This window comes from Macrotis lagotis, chromosome 5 (assembly GCF_037893015.1).
Source record: "Macrotis lagotis isolate mMagLag1 chromosome 5, bilby.v1.9.chrom.fasta, whole genome shotgun sequence".
NCBI classification, from domain to species: Eukaryota; Metazoa; Chordata; class Mammalia; order Peramelemorphia; family Peramelidae; genus Macrotis; species Macrotis lagotis.
In genome coordinates this window covers 205,342,993-205,357,903 of record NC_133662.1, presented here as the reverse complement: position 1 = coordinate 205,357,903, position 14,911 = coordinate 205,342,993, and the positions used below count along the sequence as shown (strand labels likewise).

At 35.6% G+C, this 14,911-nt stretch overlaps 1 long non-coding RNA gene across 1 annotated transcript in view; it reads right to left on the bottom strand.

Annotated features, from left to right (window-relative positions):
- LOC141488318 (uncharacterized) overlaps window positions 1-14,378 on the bottom strand; it is a 256,526-nt gene extending 242,148 nt beyond the window's left edge. The window contains exon 1 of the long non-coding RNA XR_012468652.1: window positions 14,079-14,378. This is a non-coding gene — a long non-coding RNA (uncharacterized LOC141488318). The remainder of the gene's footprint in view (window positions 1-14,078) is intronic.
- Window positions 14,379-14,911: the final 533 nt, after the last annotated feature.

Here is a 14,911-nt window from a genome sequence, read left to right as displayed (position 1 = left end):
GAAGATATATTAGACTGCCCACAAAACTGAAGGTCTATAGAACTTGTTTAATTCTGGCCTCATTTTATACTTGTGACATCTGGACAGTTCTGCTATGTCAGGAAATGGAATCACTACCCTTTGCCTTAGGAAGATTCTAAAGATCACCTGTTAAGATAAAGTACCAGATATTGAGGACCTTTCTCAAGCTAAACTGCAAAATATTCAGATACTACTGCTGAGACTACAACTCAGATGCACTGGTCATGTTAGAATGGCAAGGCTATAATTTTAAAGAGAAGTCATACAAGGCAGACACTCATTTGATGGTCAAGCGAAGCAAACCAAGAACACTATCAAGGTATCTCTGAAGAACTTTGGAGTTGATTGTTTGAAAGGGGAGATTCTAGCAGTAGGACTACCCATCATGGCATGGTCTCAGCAAAGAAGATACTATGTTCTATGAGAAAGGCCAAATTGCAGTGGCTTAAATAAAATATTAGATACACAAATTTAGAAATATCTTCACACCAAATATTCATATGGACTCTTTGTGTCTGACCTGTGGTAAAGCCTTCTGAGTTTGTAGTTGTCTGATCAATCAAAGTCTGACACACTGCACCTTGATTCCAACATATTGATGTCATGTTGGTTCCCTTTGAAAATGGAGGACAACAATCTGCCAATCAATCTATGAATCAACCAATATATAAAATGATAAAGATGGAATCAGGGAGAACTGAATCTGAATTTTGCTATGGACATTAAGCTGCACAACCTAGGCAAGTCACTTCACTTTTTAGCTTTCACATCTTTAATAGAGAGATAATAATAGCCCTATCTTCTAGTATTGTATGGAAGAAATAATGACATCATAGATGTAGAACTCTTTGCAAACTTTAAAGTGTTCTATAAATAGTTGCTTTTTTGTTTATTATTATTGTTATTATTGCAAGATTCTTTTTGTGTTGTCATTTGATCCTTAAAGCTGAGGCACTTACCTTCTCTGTGTTTCAGTTTCCTTATTTGTAAAGTCAGAAGACTGGATTCTAATATTCCAAAGTTCTAAATCTTTCATTTTATAAGTTATTCCATGCTTGAGGTGGCAAAGCCTCTAAGTGGAAGAGTGACAATCTGAAAGGTCTTCTTACTTTAGATCCTATGATTTTTCAATCTGCAATGAATATTATCCAAATTCAGTTGTGCAGATAATGCTTATTTTGAATTGAGAGGAAGACAAGATCACTACGGATTAGTTTGGGAACATGTAAAGGAGGAGGGAGGACATAAGCTAGGACTTGAAAGATGGAGGGACCTTTGAGATCTTACATCCCAACATCCTGAGTTTATAGACAAGGAACTCGAACCACAGAGAAGTTAAATAACTTTTCTAGGATCACACAGCTAGTAAGTGCTTTAGTAAGATTCAGGAAGACCCTGGTCTACCATTCTGTTCACTATTTCATGAGCTGAGGCCGGAAAGGTAATTGGTGGTGAACAACAATGGAATCATTATTTTACCAAGTGCTGCTCTCATTTCTGATAACATAGAAGTTCTTAAACTATGAGATGCACTTAGAGTGCAACCTCATCCTTCCATAACCTGCTTTTTCTGTACTATACCACCACAGCTTAGTTACCTCCTCGCTTCACTACTAATGACCTTTCCTTTCATTGGTGAAGTTTCACTGGATCTTCCATTTTGGAGAAGGATCTGGACCAGCCATCTCTGTTGCTCTTGACATACATATATTCCTCTGTCATAGGTACTCCCTTTTCTTCCTCTGTTTATTTTTCATTTCCTCTTTTATATGTTCTTTTTCTGTCTTCAAATTTAAGCTCCCTGAGTGTGGAACTGTCTGTTCCTTGTATTTGGATTCTTAGTATCTAGTAGTTTCTAGGCTTTCTAGGTTTCCAGCTAAGATAAATATCTACTTTTCTTTGAATATCACTAGCATGCTTGTCAATCTTTTAAGCTCTCTGGATTTGCATGAACTTATATTTGTCATCTCTTCCTTCTAGATTTGGATTATCATGGTTTGAAATGATGGACAGCCTGATTCTTGGGTGCTATTTTTATACTAACAGTCTTAGAAATAACAAAACTATCCTTCGATCAAGCTGTCCATCAAGTGACAGCTCAGACAAATTCTAAAATTAAACAAAATCCCATAATATGCCAGGAAATCATGTTGTCAATAAAGGTGCTGACTTTGTTGATGAAATCTAACATTTCAGGTTTGTTCTAATTTGAAAAATGTATTAAAACAGCATTAAAAAAATAAACAGTTAAAAAAAATCCTCTGGCAAGGTGCCAAATACAGCAAACTAAATTTTAAATTTACATTTTTCCCCTCAAGAAAATCACATTAAGATCATTACAAAAAGAAAGCTTCCGTCCTCTAAAGTGATTATCATCTACTGAAAAAGGTGTTCGTCCTGGAGTAAGGGAAAGCCTGTGATCAGAGCCTGACTTTACAATTCCTGGCCCTGTGACTAAAGGCAAATCACTTCATCTCTCTGATTCTCATCAATTTCTACCAGGAAGCATTGCTTCGGTTCAACATTGTGTCCCTAAGGAACAGAGATTTTTAAGAGGGAAGCACAGGAGAAAAAAGGAAAGGACTGGGAAAAATCTGATAACCCAATAACATAGAAATTTTCTTTTCTTATTTTTTATGCCCTCAAAATGTTTTTCTTCCCTATTTAGGGAGCTCAGACTCATTGCTTCAGAAACCTAACTTCATGAGGAACACAGAGAATAAATAAGGAACATATTGCACATATTCTTTCAGAGTTTCTGAAACGCTGAGCTCCCTCTAGTAATGTGTGTGGCAATCTCGTTGTCTGTGTACATTTCTGGAAAGCATACAGCTTCCTTCCACAGTAAACTTATTCACAGAATTTAATTTCTCCCTTTTCTATAACTAATGATTTCACATATGAAAAGAGAACCTGTGTTTTCTTGTTGTTGATAGGTCAAAAATATCACAAGCAACTGGAAATCAATCCACATTTTGTTTGCACCTCAACTTCTGAAGCTGTATTGAGTGTATAATTATCTTCAAACAAAGAACTTTTGTGTTGACTTGTAGCCTTTTCAAGTTAAATAATGTAGTACAGTTGCTAACCTTGTTGCCATGTTTGTCTTCATTGAAGGCATCTGACAACATTGCTGAAAATGTCATTCTGAAAAGCAAGCACATATCTTTGCTTAACTACAATGGTGATTGAGAAAAAACAAGAGCATCATCCATTATCCAGAAAGTGAGCAAGCTTGCCAACATGAAACTGATGAACAATACTAAGGAAGGCAACTAAATTTTGATGTAATTTTCCATAAGCCCTGATCAAGATTTCCAGCATCAAAGACCTTGGTCAGATAGATAAATGCTGTGTTCAGACTTCTGTACTGCTCCTGGCATTTCTCCTGGAGTTGTCAGGCAGCAAACACCATATCAGACTTTCCTTAGACCTTTCTGAAGCCACACTGGCTCCTAGGTAAATGCCTATCTTCTAGGTGAAGGATTAGTCTATTGAGGAGGACTTTGCCAAGAGTCTTGCCATTATTGATTGAAAGACCCCCAAATTGTCAGAGGACAATGTATATCCTTTCCTTTATAGAGATGGAAAATGGAGGCATCCTTGATCCCCTGGGAGATAACTTCATCTTGCCATATAGCTCAGAAATTTTTAGTCAGTTTTTGTATTAGCAGTAGACCCCCTGTATTATAAATCTTAACTGTAATAGCATAAGAACCAGGGACTTTGAAACATGAGAAGAGGTAATTCAAACTCTTTTCTTCAGTTGGAAATTCAGCTAAAGATGGACTTCAATCTGAGGCATATGGTCAGTTTTGAGCATTAAACCCAAAAATTCTAGCTTCTGAGATTAAAAACTCACTCCAAGTAAAAATTGCTGAGAAAACTGGAAGATAATATGGCAGAAACTAGGATTAGACCAATATCTCTCACTCTATACAAACATAAGATCAAAATGGATGGAGGATTTAGACAGTTTACCTGTCAGATCTATGAAAAGGGGACCAGTTTATGACCAGGGAAGAAATAGAGAACATTATAAAAAACAAACAACAATTTTGATTACATTAAATTAAAAAGCTTTTGCATAAACAAACCTATTCTAACAAGGTCAAAATAAATGTAGTAAATTGGAAAACAATTTTTACAACTAGTGTTTCTAACAAGGACTCATTTCTAAAATATATAGAGAACTGAGTTAAATTTATTAAAAAATCAATCCATTTCCCAATTGACAAATGGCCAAAGAATATGCAAAGGTGATTTTCAAATGAGGAAATTAAAGCTATCTATAGTCATGTGAAAAATAATTCTAAATCATTACTGATTAGAGAAATGCAAATTAAAGCATTTCTGAACTATCACCTCACACTCTCAGATTGGCCAATATGATCAGAAAGGATAGTGATCAATGTGGGAAAGGATGTGAGAAATCTGGGACACTAATGCATTGTTGGTTGAAACTGTGAAATGATCCAACCTTTCTGGAGAGCAATTTGGAATTATGTATGCCCAAAGGGCAATAAAACTGGGCTTACCCTTCGATCCAGAAATACTTCTACTGGTCTAAATACTGAAGAGATCATGAAAAAGGGTAAAAATATCACATACAAAAATATTCATAGCAGCTCTGTTTGTGGTGGTAAAGAAGTGGAAATTGAGGGGAATGTCCATCTATTGTACAATGGCTCAACAAATTGTGATGTATATATGTAATGGAACACAATTATTCAATTACAAATCAGGAGGAATGGGGTTTCAGAGATGCTGAATGAGATGAGGAGAACCAGAACATTGTACACCTTAACAACAACATGGGGTGATGATGAACCTTGATGGACATGCTCAGTCCATCAGTGCAACAATCAGTGACAATATTCGGATAGAGTACCATCTATATCCAGAGAAGCAACTTTAAAAACTAAAGATTGTTATCTTCAATTTTTAAAAAATTGTTTTATGCATTACATAATTTGACTATTTCTAATATTTCCTTTCTTCCTTAAGGATATGTTTTTTCTCTCAACAAATTCAATTTCAATCTGTGCATATCATTGCCTTCTGTTGGGGAGGAGGTGAGTGGGAAGGGAAGGAGGTGGGAAAACATAAAATTCAAAACTTTGCAAAAACAATTGGTAGAAACTACTATTATATATAATAGGAAAACAAATAAAATATTTATATAATTTTTTAAAATGGTTTCAGTACTGTTTGAAGATGGTCTCTTCAGAACACTGTAGAAGTATTTATGGATGCCCATCTCTTCAGAATCATGTCCTTATCACTAATCAACACTGCTTCCATCAACACTGAGTAGCTGAGAAACACCACAGTTCTCTACATGATAAATTGCCTTCAGGGCATATTAAAAGTGCTTTGAATTACTATTAGTAGTTTAAAACTGAATTTCATCTGCCTTCTTTCTGAGTCAAGAATTCTACAACTCTCTAAACTTCACTTGTTCTTTACTTTAGATGCCTTCTTAGAGAAGGCTGAGTTATCCTGCTGGTAAAATGTGTGGAATTCTCATTTTTGTTTAGCAGCTTCTGAATGTTCCCATCATTTTCATTAAACCAGTCTTGATGTACAATAAATCTCTGAAAGCTGGCCACTCTGCTTCTGATCCATTGTTTTCAACTGTGAGCTGACTCAACTTTCCCTCTAAGGTTAACAGCAAACTTCCCACCCAGAGAAGCATTCCCATCTCTTGACACTAATTCTTCTAGTAGTCCTTTTACCTTCAGGTAGTCACTTTTGTTGAATACAAATATTTAGCTTGGAGAGGATAAGTCTGTGATCAATCCAATACTCTGTGTCACACATTGCCTTTGTCACTACCACATCTTATCTATCTCGTCTCCTTAAAATTGCATGGTTTATTAAATGCCATTGTTTCCAGTGAAGGTTCAGTCACAAAGTTTCATTGTGTTTAGGTAAATGGAAGGAAGTGTTGGTAATGAGGAGGTTATGAGATGATGTCATCAGTAGGAAGTGATCGTTGCTTTTGCTGCCTCCAACTCCATTCTTCCCAAGGACTCCCTGCCATGTCTGTTAATCTGCATGTACTCTTACATTAAAATCACCCAGAATTATAATCTTGTCCCCTTTTGGCCACTGATGATAAGGATTTCCAAGTCTTCATAAAATTTCCTTCACTGGAGCCACTCCAGAAAATCATGTATCCAGCTCCAACTTAGGTAAGTTGGCCATTTGCCAGCCTTGTTTCATTCAGCTCTGCTATTTGAGTGCAATACCTGCTAACTTCTCTTGCAACAAGAACTGTCCAGCTTTCAGATCTACTAGATTTCATGACCATAAGTATGAATGCATTCCATGTCCTAATGGTGAGTGGAAGTATTTGTATTCTTTGTGTGTTTCCACCTCAAGGTGGAATCCTGGCCTGCCACAGGTCAAGTTGGATAAAGTAATAGGGCACCTTTTATAGCTCCTTCCCCATACTGGAAAATGAGCACTGTGGTCCTTAAAACCTGCTCAGACACCAGGTAGCTGCTAAATCCTACTTCTGCTTCCAATGAGAAGACAACAATCCTATGGCCTGGGCCATGTATGTGCATGATTGTAGCCACAGCTTCCAATGTATCTGAACCTTTTGCTTCATCACTTGTCTGTCTTCACAGCACTTTTAGATAAAAATGGTAAAATGGTTTGGGTGACATAATTTGACTCATTCATAAATTAGATTTAAGTGAGACAGAGTTGCATGAAGTTTCTGGCCTCACTCCCTTTTGCAGGTCATCACAATCCAGTAGCAAGAAAAAACTAAGGTGAGTAGTGATAGCTCAGGATGCAGTAGATGACTTTGGTGCCTTTGTTATCTAACCAAACTCTGAGCACTGCACAGTGTCTGCTTCAACTGTCTTCAAAAAGGCTGAAACAAATTGTTCCCGTATGTCCGAATGGACATACACCAAAGGAAATCTTCATATGTTTGGGAAAGAAAGTGCCTTGCTCTCTGAAAAATTTGAGACCCCCTCAGTTACCCTCAACCTGGTTTAGTCTGTTTGCTAAAATAGTTTGCCAGGTGTGTGACGGCTGAGCACATTACATTCAAATTTTTGGAGTCATGGGTGAAAATTAGGTGGATCAGATGAACAACAAAGGTGGAAAGCAGCTCTGAAAAGATCTCAAAAGCCCTCATTCCAGAGGCACAGGTCTTCCCTGAATATACCATGCATCCCATTGAGGACAATATGAGTAATACCTTAACCTGAAAAAAGAAGAAAGGAAATTGTTGTTCAGTCATTTTTCAGCTCATTCTTTGTAACCTCATTTAGAGTTTTCCTGAGAAAGATCCTGATATGTTTTGTCATTTGCTTCTCCAGTTCATTTTATAAAAAAAGGCAGATTGGTTTAAGTGACTTGCCCAGATTCACACAGATAGTAAATGTCTATGTTCAAATTTGAACTCAGGAAGATCTGTCTTCCTATCCAATGTATCACTTAGCAACTTCAGAAGTCAGAAGATATTTCTAATTCTGATTCTGCCAGTTACCAGCTGTGTGATTATGGTTCAGTCAATTGCTATTTCTTGGTCATGGATAGCTCATTATTAAGAAGTTTTTCTTATATAATCTATAAATGTCCCTTTACAACTTCCACCCTTTGTTCCTCAAACTGACCTAAGGTTCTTTCACAATCTTGAAGTTAGTAAGTATAGCTGTTGGAAGGTCTTTTTGGAATCTCACTGTCCCTCCTAACTCATAGGCTCTCAAATGTTTGTTCACTCACCAATTAAAGACTAATGACTGACACACAACCTTTTCTGATCATTCATTCAATAACCAGCCTAGCAGGTTATAACATATTCTACGAGCATCTTAAAGATTCAGAACTTTGAAGGCAGTAGAATCAGTATGAAGCACCCTCCTTTCCCAATTCTTGGTGAAGCTGACTTGTTTTGACTACATTCTCCAAATTACTGCAAGATAAAGGGGTAGGAAGGAGAGTAAGAAATACAAAAATAATCATATTTCTTTTTTTTTAGGTTTTTTGCAAGGCAAATGGAGTTAAGTGGCTTACCCAAGGCCAAACAGCTAGGTAATTAAGTGTGAGACCGCATTTGAACTCAGGTACTCCTGACTCCAGGGCCAGTGCTTTATCCACTGCGCCACCTAGCTGCCCCCATATTTCTTTGTTATATATTGATTTACCAGTTATAAGTAAAGATAATTTTCAACATTCATTTTTGTAAAGTATTCTCCCCTTATCTTCCCTCCCCAAACCCAAGAAAGCACATAAGTTGATATTGGTTGTACATATACAATCTTATTTCACATATTTCCACTTTAGTCACACTGTGAAAGAAGAATCAGAACAAAAGGAAAAAAACCATGAGGAAAAAACAAAAAAATGTGTAAAAATGAAAATAGTATGCTTTGATCTGCATTCAGAGACCATACACTTTCTCTGAATTTGGATCACAGGTCTTTTAGAATTATCTTTTATCACTGTACTGCTGAAAAGAGCTAAGTCTATCATAGTCTATCATCACATAATATTGCTGGATATTCATATTTTTAAGTGATCTAAAATAACTAAAATCCTGAATGACTTAATTTTCTTTTCATCCTTCATTCCTTTGTGTCCTTTTTTCTTTACTACCTCTCCTTTTCTTCTTTTACTTTTTTCTTCTTTGTCTCTGTCTCTGTCTCTGTCTCTCTCTCTCTCTCTCTCTCTCTGTCTCTATATCTCTTGTTTCCTCTTTTTTCTGTCTTTTTGTCTCTCTATCTCTCTGGGCTCTGTCTCTGCTTTGTCTCTCTCTCTTTATCATCTTTTTGCTTTATTCTTTAAATCTTTCTCTGTCACTCCAGATAAGCTTCTCATGGTGCAGATAAATTCTAATTTACATTGTGTGGATTAAGGATTTAAGGAATTATAAATATCAGAAGAATTACTCTGGATAAGAATATAAAACAAAATTGCAGTCAGCACAAGGGAAAGAATCACTCATATAAAAAGTAAACATAGCACTATTTAAATATTTCTGTCAGGTCTCAGAAACTCGATTGTTGCTGTTTGAGGTCATGAACTATTTCTCATGCCTCTTTTAAATAAATAACAGAGCTAAAGTGGTGCACTGACTAGACTTGATAATCTATAAATATCCTTTACATCATCCAAATATGCTTAACTTTCACATTGACCCAACATAACCTGTGGTAGGTACATCCACAGAATACATGACAGCAATGCTTGGCTAGATCTAAAGCTCCAGTAGAAATAATCCTACCAATTGTAGACCTTAGAACAAATTTTGAGAAAAAAAAAACTCAGAAATAAGAGGGGAAGCATTTTACTACCTTATTGCCCAATTTTTCATGGAATGTTTTGAAAAGAGGGAGAGCCAGGAATCCTACCTAATTGTAATACTCTCTTACTGATAACTTGTGATTAATGTTTTTTGATGCTTGGGGTGCTGGTATGGCCACTGTCTGAATATAGAGAATTTATATTAAGGCAGGGGTTAGAGTATGCTAATAGTGGCAACATTAGCTTCACACTAGCATTCTGGCACCAGAAATTCATGAAATCTATTATGTACTTCAGGGGAACCTACTTGAGCAAGAGTTGATTGTTAAAATGTCAATATGAACATTTACAACAAAAAATTAGCAAAAGTGTTAGAGAATTGATTTATTGTTTTGTTTGGTTGTCTAGTCTTAAGAAAATAGTGGGAAATGTTAAGAATGATGATTAAACTTAAAAGTTTATTATGCATACACTCCTGCTCTGCCCCAGAGAACCAGTTATTAATCATTTACTGGCACATCATCGCAAGTTTCATGAATAGGTAGCATGGAAAAGGTGCTGGATTTGTAGTAATAGGATATGAGTTTGAATCCCAACTCTATAGCTTTCAACCAATTTAAACTTGGGCAAAGATCATGCCATTTCTGAACACAGCTTTTACATTTACATTATGAGTTGGGGATGAACTAGCTAATTCCTTGAATTCTTTCTTTCTATGAAACTTCTTGTTGCTGAGACTTTAGCGATTTGTACACGCACCTTTCTGTTGTATAGAGAAAAATTCTTCAATATAGATAAAGGGATGGGTGGAGAACAACTTGGTACAGTAGAAAAAGCACTTGACAGAGTTAGGGGACCTGGGCTCCTATTTGCTACCTATATGACCATGGGCAAGTCAGCAAACCTCTGTTTCCCCATCTGTAAAATGGGGATAAAAAGATCTATACAACCTACTTCTCTGTAGTTGTGAAGAAAACTTATTTTTAAGTCTTAAAATAGAATATATAAATAAGAATTACTATGGAAAATTAAGTCAACACTAGATCTATTCCAAATTGCCTTCCAGTTCTGACAGTCTATATCTTTTAGAGACTTCAAAATATGGGTTTGGGGTGGGGTGAGGAGTAAGTTAAGGAATACCATATGGCTTTCTTCAGTGTAGCATATTACCAAACTGAAAATCAAAGGCCATGACTTAAACTATATATTAAACTAAACTGGCAGGAAATGAAAATATGAAGCACAAAATGTTCCTAAAGAAATCAAAGAATACAGTTAGTTGCATATTGTAGATTTCGGGGGGGGGGGGAGAGACAGGATTCCAATTTTCATTCCAATCCAAATCTAATGTACTTTGTACCTAAGCCTCCATTTCTACTTAAAAACAGATTGTGCCAGTGGCCCTGTGCCATATTCAATATCCCCTCCCCCTCCCCAGAGTACATATTCAAAGGCAAAGGGCAAATAGGGCAAACAGATTGTATATTTGCCCATCTGCTCAATTTCTGATGAAAGACCTTTAAAGATCTTTTCTTTAAACAACTTTTCCCTTTGGTTGAAAAAAAAGAAATTATCATCTTGTTTTGTTTTTAACTGGAACTCTTTTAAGTTATTTTTCTTTGAAATATACCCCCCACACACATTTTTTTGATGACAAAATAGAAATGGCATCTTTATACTTAGAAATTCTGTTGACCCTATAAAGTGACTTGAAGAATAGAAACACAGATAAAAAAACTGAAATTCAACTTAAGCCACGAGAGGTAGGGTGGTATAAAGAGCAGAAAATGATAGTGAGAATTAAATTCTAGTCCCACATTTGCACCTCTCTGAATGAACTGGAAAATTCTCTTTATCTCTTCAGTTCTTGGATTATTCTTTTTTTTCTTTTAGGTTTTTGCAAGGCAATGGGGTTAAGTGGCTTGCCCAAGGCCACACAGCTAGGTAACTATTAAGTGTCTGAGGCCAGATTTGAACTCAGATAGTCCTGACTCCAGGGCCAGTGCTCTATCCACTGTGCCACCTAGCTGTCTGAGTATTAATTTCTATGAGAAAACTGAGTGCTCAAAGAGTTGACCCCTACAGTCCCTCTCAATTCTAGGATTTTATTACTTAGAATTTCTTAGAATTTCCCTCAAACCAAAGAGGTGTCTTTAGTCAAATCACATAGATTGCCACCAAAAAAAAATCTCTGCAAATTTTTGTTATTTATAGCAATCCAATTTTTTGGTTGAAGCATTCCCATTGGCATTTTTTCTCTTTATATCAAAAAAGATAATATACTTATCAGAGTGGCTCATTAAGTATCTCTGCCCCTTAACAAACCTTTGTCTTATATAGGTCTCCAACTATACTGCAACTTAGCTGTCGGTTACACCAAGGGACTGATGTCTGTCCTCAGCCAAATTCTGTAATCTCTCTTTGAAAGGCAAAAATGACTTTTTGACTTGTCAGCAAAGAACTAATCACTTTAATTAAGAATTGGAATTTCATTGGCATGAGGAATTCCCAAGTGAGGAAAGTCCTCTATCAATGAAAGTCATCACTTTCTTTCCAAGTTATCATCTTCATGATATAAAGCACTGAAAAGTTAAGCAACTCATCCAAAGTCATAATAAATTATGAATTTTTCTCCAATTCATTAATTATATGGTTAATTTTTCCATATTTTATAATTGATAAATGACATGGTATTTTTTATCTAGCTTATATATCCATTAGGAACTTGTCTTTGTCAAAAGTATGAAGTGTTGGTCAAAATCTAATATCTTCCATTCTACAATACAAATTTCTCTAGTGAGTTCCTATCCCAATAACTGTGTTTGTAGGTTTGTGTTTGGAGTCTTTGTATATATCAAATAATAGTATATTAGATCATTATATTATATACCTACTCTTTCAGTGATTAATTTCTATCTAACTAATATGAAATTGTTTTAATAATTGCTACTTTTTAGTGTATGTTTTTTGAAATATGATATTGTAAGCACCCTTCATTCTCATTTCTTTAGTTATTTCTCATGAGATTTTTGATTTTTGCTTCCTCCTTGTGAATTTGACCAAACAAGAAATAGAGAGTCATAAAAGATTAATTAGATCATTTTGATCAGTTAAATTTAAATACACCTGTATTTGTACTAATAAATCTAATGTGGCAAAAATTAAAAGGGAAACACCTGGGGAAAACCTTTGCAACAAGATTCTCAGAAAAAGGTTCTCATTTCCAAGATCTATAAGAAATTGATTCAAATTTGTAGGAAAAGTAAACATTACCCAATTGATAGATAATCTAAGGAAATGGAAAATGATCACTGTTCAACAGGTTATGGAAAAACAGACACATTAATGTACTGGCAGACCTGTGAATATTCTGTAAAGAAATTTGAAAATAATTTGAAAATAATTTGAAAATAAAGAGAAAAAGTTGCTAAATAGTACCAGTCCTTTGACCCATCTATGCCATGTATAGGTCTGTATATAAAAGAGATTAAACAAAGTAAAAAATTCTTTATGTACAAAAATATTCAATAGGATTTTTGCTTTTTATATTAATGACAAAAATAATAGAAACTAAAGGGATGCCTTTCAATTGAGGGACAATTGAATGAACTGTATTATATGAATGTGATATAGCTTAAGAAATGAACTATAAGAAATAATAAATAGATGATTTCAAAAAGTTGTAGAAAGACATACGAATTGATGCAGAGTAAAAGAAATAGAACCATCACAATTTATACCATAGTATCAATATTTAAAAAGTGAGCAATCTTGAGAATTTTTATAAATGATTGAAAAATGAAATGAGCAGAACTAAGATAAAACAATTTAATCCAATAATTTCAACATTCAATGTTCAATAGAGTTGAATTATGATCAAAGCAATAACCATTCAATATTGCTGAGGAGAGAGAATGGATTTAGGCTGTGTAATGACACACATATACATGTTAATATATGTTGTATTAGGGATTGTTGTGTGTGGGAATCTTCATCACCTGGTGCCCTTGAGTACCAGAACGTAGTTTTACTAAGTGCCATGGGAGTGGATTAGGTACTGGGAAATATATTTAAGCACTTGTGTTCTGGTGAATAAACGGAGACCCTGGTGTACAAAGAATTTGTCTTCCAGGTCTCCCACCCCTTCAACGCTCATCTGAGGAAGGTTGAGGGAGTCCAGAAAGGGACTCAACAATGTTACATATTATTTATTGATATTATATATTAATATCATATATAGATATATGTATATACCCACTGATGCATTTGTTTTATATACAGCTTGATTTGAGTTCTTTTACAAAGAGGCAGGCATGAGGGAGAGGAAATAGAGATACATTTTCATATAAATACATATATTTCAAATACATGCATACATTTTCAGATGAAATCACTATATTCTTTTTTTTTAGGTTTTTTTTTGCAAGGCACATGGGGTTAAGTTAAGGCTTGCCCAAGGCCACAGGGCTAGGTAATTATTAAGTGTCTGAGACCAGATTTTAACCCAGGTACTCCTGACTCCAGGGCCGGTGCTTTATCCACTACGCCACCTAGCTGCCCCATATATTCTTAATTTTATTTAACTCTTTTACTTTGCTACAAAAGATATCTCATAAAGTTGAGTAATCTGCAAATGTTTATAATAGATAAAGAAAATTCATGAATAATTTTTTAAGATATATATATTTAAAAATTTATCTATCAGAAAGGGTTGGGAAGCACAGATGAAAAAATGTGTTGTTATCCATATATGTCCGGATTTTTCTCCCAGGGCAGCCAAGCCTTACCTTTCCCAGGTCTTCGGTGTGCATCCGGACATAACCAGTGTATTCTACAAAGAGAGTCACAGGCCAAAGGAGAAGCAAATAAGCAACTTTATTGTCCTATGTCCAATGATTACATCTCAGTAGCAGCCCTCCGTGCCTCCTGCTCCCTGCAATTATTACTCTTGGCTATCAGCAAAAGCCATGTGAAATAGCAACAGTTTCCAATCATAAAACAACAAACAGCTCATGATTCAAGCGTGCACCAATTAGAAGAATGCTCATCACTGCCCTGTTGCATGCCAGAAGGTAAACAATGTTACAAAGAGGAAGACTGGAGCTCACTTCCTGAACCAAGAGCACACACCGGAGATGCCTATGTGCAAAACATGTTGTACTTCTTTGTGTCTTGTGTTTCGAAACACAAGGACAAAGTCGTTCACATATCCTTCAGCAGTTCCCTGGGGTCTCATCGTTATTCAAGAGGAAATACACAGTCAGCCCCTAGTTTCCCAACATGTCCCCCCTTCTTGTTTGACACAAAGCACAACAGCAAAAGTTCATAAATCTTGAGGGAATGGTTTTTCTGGGTGGTGAGGCATAAAGAAAAGCAAGGGTGCCCTTAATCATATGTGCCATAAAAACGTAACAAACAAGGTAAGCATAGACAAAGTAACATGATTACAATACAGAAAAGAATGACAGGAAGGAATTTTAAAGTGTAGCAAGGGCAGGTTACTATGTACACTTTCCAGCCTTGTCCTAACCTTGGGCCTATGCAAGTTCTAATGTGACATTGAGTACAAGTGAGGTTAAAGATCTCTGTACGATATTTGGTAATATTAGAAGTGTTATTT